General features: G+C 31.3%; 1 pseudogene; it reads left to right on the top strand.

The window, feature by feature from the left end:
- The first annotated feature begins 1,773 nt into the window (after positions 1–1,773).
- On the top strand, positions 1,774–5,316 carry LOC131067911 (alpha pinene synthase, chloroplastic-like; annotated as a pseudogene).
- The last annotated feature ends 532 nt before the right edge of the window (positions 5,317–5,848 follow it).

Here is a 5,848-nt window from a genome sequence, read left to right as displayed (position 1 = left end):
CATCACAAAAATATTAAAACATTTTTAAAAATAAATAAACATTATAAAAAAACAATTATCACCATTAAATAACACACGTTTCTCAACTCTTAACTTATAAAAAACAGGAGCAATTACTAAAAAGAACGAAAACTTCGCCCAAATTCATTTTCAAAGGAAAACGATGCTAGATGTGAGCATTATTGCTCGTTTCTCATTGGTGGAGTAGATAACCCGCACGTGGGTGTATTGGAATGATTTTTTTAATGGTAATAGGAGTACAATTTAAGAAGGAAAAGGGAGGAGTAGTCTATTTCCTTGAAAAAAATCAGGTTAATAAGAGTATAATGGATATATATTTTATATTATGTAAGGAAAAACTTATAAATTATGATGAGTTTGTTTATACATCTAAAATTGAAATTATTTATTTAAGATGGGTGTTAAGACATAATTTTATCGACAATTCATATGAATATGAATATTGAGCCATGTCTTTGAAGAGTTGAGTCATATATTATTTATTCTTAAGAGGTAGTAAAATGTGGTATGGATTGTTTTATATATTAAATATCTAAATATAAAATGCTCTTTTAATTGTATTTTATTGTTATCAAGTGTTTATTATGTCTTGTTCTCATAATTTGAAAGATGCTTGAAGAACCTTGAATGATTGACTATCTATAATGTTTAATTATTGTATTTCACATACATCTTAATCTATGAATTAAAATCACTATATGAAATATAGTTGAAATTTGAAAATGATGAATGAAAATACTAAATAAGAAAATAGTTTGTGAAACTAATTATTTTATCTCCAAGTTTCCAAGTTTATATATTTATTCATGTGTGTGTGTGTGTGTGTGTATTTGCTTATATAATATAGATATCGAGTAAACACAACACATAAATTATTATTAAACATTATAAGGATGATATTAATATGAATATAAAGAATAGTCAATGGGCCCTTGATTTGTTGGTGAAGTTGAATGGTTCTTAATGAGCCCACCAAGGATCAAGCCTTGTTGAGTGCATTGCCCCAACATCTTGAAAAAGGGGTGAGGGGGGCAAGGCCAAGATCGTGCCAGACCCTTGATCTGTAGGGTGATGAATTTGGATACCCCTTAATCCTTGACTCTTAGTTGAATGACTTCCATAACTTTTATGTGACCCCCATAGATGAATTTGGATACCCCTTAATCCTTGACTCTTAGCTGAATGACTTCCATAACTTTTATGTGACCCCCATAGATGAATTTGGATACCCCTTAATCTTTGACTCTGAGCTCAATGACTTCCATAACTTTTATGTGACCCTCATAGATGAATTTGGATACCCCTTAATCCTTGACTCTTAGCTCAATGACTTCCATAGCTTTTATGTGACCCCATAGATGAATTTGGATACCCCTTAATCCTTGACTCTGAGCTCAATGACTTCCATAACTTTTATGTGACCCCCATAGATGAATTTGGATACCCCTTAATCCTTGACTCTTAGCTCAATTACTTCCATAACTTTCACATAAATTGAAAAAAAATCTGAAATTTCTGTACATTACCTGAAAAGACTACGTCTAATTTTACTGAATGTAAAAGTAAACTTATCATAATTTTACTGAATGTAAAAGTAAACTTATCATATCAAAGTGAAGAGAAAAATGTGTGAGCAGCATTAAAGTACCCATCAAAATATAATAAATAATTATTCTATTTTTATTTAGCAAAGTTTTTCATTGAATTCTATAAATAAGAATAAGCTTGAATACCATTCTCAGATATCAATCAGTTCCCAAATCGCTGGAAATGGCTGCCATCTCAGTTCCCCATTTCTCTGTGAGCTTGCTTGCCTTCAACAGCCCATCCACACAAAAGCCCACCAAATGTTTTACTAAAAAATTCCTTCCAAAACCAAACAGGAGGAAGCAGCTGGATCTAATGCTTATCAAGGCTTCTAAATCTACTGCGCGCCGCACTGCAAATTATCACCCAAACTTGTGGGACGACGATTTCATAGGCTCCCTTGAAAGAGCTTATGACGTAACTTATTTTCACACTCTTCTGCTTTCTACTTTAAAGCTTTGTTTTTCTTGTTATTTCTTTCGTTTGATTGATGTTATGTGTGTTTGGGTACAGTCTCCTTTTTATGCTGAACGAGCTGAGACACTGATTAACGAAGTGAAGGAGATTTTCAATGGAATGTCAACCCCGAATTCTTCTCTTCTTCAGCGACTTTCCATGGTGGACAGCGTTGAACGTCTTGGAATCGATCGGCATTTTCAAAAGGAAATAAAAGAAGCTCTTGATCATGTTTACAGGTTTGCTTTCTTATATCAATCTTCAACAGAGAATCCTTAAGCGATATATATAAATATATATATATGCTGAGCTAAAGGGTTGCAGGCATTGGAACGAGCAAAGCTTTAGCAGTGGTAAAGATGCGGATCTGAACACCACAGCCTTGGCACTCAGAATTCTTCGCTTGCATAGATATGGCGTCTCTTCAGGTGATCTTTGAGGATGAAGTTAATGTTATCAGGAATCAATTGTGTGATTTTCGAGTCAATTTCATTGATCTATGTTTTATGAGTAGTAATTTTCAAGAATCTGTTAATGATCGGTTTCACTTTGTAAATGGTGTCACTGTCTATAAAATACCATTCTACCATAAATTACAAGTGACGTAATATTCTCTTTTTGTTATTGGTGTTTTGTTTATGTTTCAATATGTTAATCCAAATGAATTCATTAGAGGTCATTTCTTGCTAAGTGAAGATGTGACATCATAAATGATGAAACTAGGACCGTGCCCTCCTTGATTCTTAGGCAAAGAGGTTTCAATTGTGGGCTTCTGTCCTCTTATCGAATAGTGAAAATGATCTATTACATGATATAAAATTATCTACCAATAGATAATATTTGTATTTTATTATTCAACTGTTATCATTTTTATAGTTGTATTGGATTATCTCAATCATCAAATCAACTTTTTCTTCAATTAATTGAAGGTGTGTTAGAGAATTTCAAAGAAAAAGATGGGCAGTTCTCGAGTTCATATACTCAGTCACACGAGGAGATAAGATCAGTATTAAATTTATTTTGTGCTTCACTCATTGCATTTCCTGAGGAGAAAGTCATGGATGAGGCTAAAGTTTTTGCAACTACATATTTAAAACAAGTCGTGTCAAAGATTGATGATGACAATCTTTCACTCGAGGTATCTAATACAGACATACTTTAATAAATTTGCATATTAATGCTTGTGAATTCTTTTTTTCTCGATTATGTTAAAAAACTTATGTGATGCAACAGATAAAATACAATTTGGAGTATGGTTGGCACACCAATATGCCTAGATTGGAAGTAAGGAATTATATTGACATCTATGGAAAAAACACTTCATGGTATAACAAGATGACATCCAAGTACTATCACATTAGTATTGTATTTTAATATTAATAAATCTTATTCAAGGGCATGATTTGCTAAGTATAACATCATTGTGTTTTTTAATACAGGATGGCATGCATGAATAACAGGAAGATTTTAGATCTAGCAAAGTTAGATTTCAATATGGTGCAATCTATACAACAAAGAGAACTTCAACTACTCTCAAGGTTAGCAAAATATATACCAAAAAAGTAACTATAGTTTTACTTGTCTTACATGAAATTTAATTGAAGTTGAAGTTGCTATTAATGTTTAAAAAACTACAAGTGTGAGATAAATGAGTCGCACGTGAATGAAACATAGTAAAAACTTGAATTATAAAGAGGGCTGTAATAATTTAATGATAAAGTACCCTTCCATGTGCATTGGAGGTCATAGACTTTTGTCCTAGTTGGTTTAGAAAACAACGTAGTGTTAGAGACAAAATAAAAGTCTCATTGCACCAAATGTTGCTTATTGCAATGTTTAAACTTAATAAGGAGACAACAAAGATCTTGGCAGATTAATGGTAGAGCACTCAAGCATGCACATTTGAGGTCCTAGGTTTGTGTCCTAATTGGTCAACAAATAATTAAATATAAAACTCAAAAAAAAAAGTTAAGAGAGAGAGCCTATGACACTTTAAAAAGTAAAATATGGAAAAGAGCTGATTTTTTGGTTTGTTCAGGTGGTGGATGAACTCAGGTGTGCCTCAACTAGATTTCACTCGTAATCGGTATGTGGAATATTATTTTTGGGCAGCAGGGGGTTGTGTAGAGCCAAAGTATTCTTCTTTTAGAATTGGTTGTGCCAAATTTGCTTCTCTTGCAACAGTTATGGATGATATATATGACACATATGGGACACTCGATGAGCTCAAAATATTCACATATGCAATTAGAAGGTCAAAAATAAAATCTAAACTGCCCCTACATTATCAATTGAAATAGTTATTCACAATGAGGATAGTTTATAAATAAATATATTATTTTTAATAATATAATTCTTCTTTTTTGTGTTAGATGGGATCCCTCTACCATAGGTTGTCTTCCTGAGTATATGAAAGTTGTGTTCTTGGCTTTTTATGAAACGGTGAATGAAATGGCGCAAGAGGCAACCAAAACCCAAGGTTGAGATACAAGTGTTTATGCTAGAAAAGCTGTAAGTACTTGCAAATACTATTTTATCATCTTTAATTGATGTAAAATAGATCATTTTATATTGAAAATACTAACAATGATGACTATGAAATATAGTGGGAGGTTTTCTTGGATTCTTACATGCGAGAAGCAGAATGAATTTCTACTGGTCATATGCCAAATTTTGAGGAGTATTTGGAGAATGGAAAAATTAGTGGTGGTTCTCGAATAGTTATTTTGCAACCTCTCTTGACATTGGATGCACTTCTTCCTGACAACCTTCTTCCAAAAATTGATTATCCTTCAAGTTTCAATGAACTTTTAGCATTGACGTTCCGATTAAGTAATGATATCAAGAGTTTTAAGGTATGATAGAAAAATTACTATCTTAAATACTTTAATTAATTTTTTATTTATTTTTATGGAACAAGAGCTAAATTGAAATTGTAATGTATAATGACTATAGGTTGAAGCTGCTAGAGGCGAAGATGCTTCATGTGTAAGATGTTATATGAGAGATAATCCAGGGTCAACAGAAGAAGAAGCTTTGGATTATCTTAATTCTTTAAAGGAGAACTTACTCAAAGAACTAACTTGGGAATATTTGAAACCTGATAATGTACCAAAATCTAGTAAAGATCACGCAATTTCTATATCAAGAGGTTATCATTTCTTTTATAGAGAGAGAGATGGATTCACTATTTCCACCAAAGATACAAGAAACTATATTGTAAAACTCTTGGTTCAACATGTTACAATATAATTTCAACACTTCATTCATCATAATTGCCAAGATTGTAAATAATTATATTATGTAGATTGATAATTCCTTAATAGTAATAAGTTGGTTTTAATAAGCGATAGTTACATTGCATGGGATAATTATTTAGTCATAGCTTACATTTTTTACATATTTGACTAATGTAATAAATGCTTATGTTAATATAGGTTTTGTAGTGTAAATTTAATTGAGAATAAATGTATTTCTTAAAAAAAACTTTTCAATCATATGTATGGCAAATATTTGTGTTTATTGTAAATATTAATAAGAATTCCAAAACTTTAAACTAATTCTCAAAATATGTTTAGATTGTTTTGATTTTGGAAGAGGTACAATATTTTGAATCCTTAATTTATAACCTCCTAATTTAATAAAAAGCCAAGTACTAATTTATCTATCACTTTGTACACATATAAAAAAATTAAATATTCAATTTATGTGGAAAAAAACCCTTAGATTTTGACCATTCTGTTGGCCATTTGGTGGAATTGATTATGTGTTGCATTGATGTTTT

Source organism: Cryptomeria japonica, chromosome 6, assembly GCF_030272615.1.
Source record: "Cryptomeria japonica chromosome 6, Sugi_1.0, whole genome shotgun sequence".
Taxonomy (NCBI): Eukaryota; Viridiplantae; Streptophyta; class Pinopsida; order Cupressales; family Cupressaceae; genus Cryptomeria; species Cryptomeria japonica.
The sequence above is the reverse complement of the archived record's forward strand: the minus strand, read 5'-3'. Positions and strand labels throughout refer to the sequence as shown.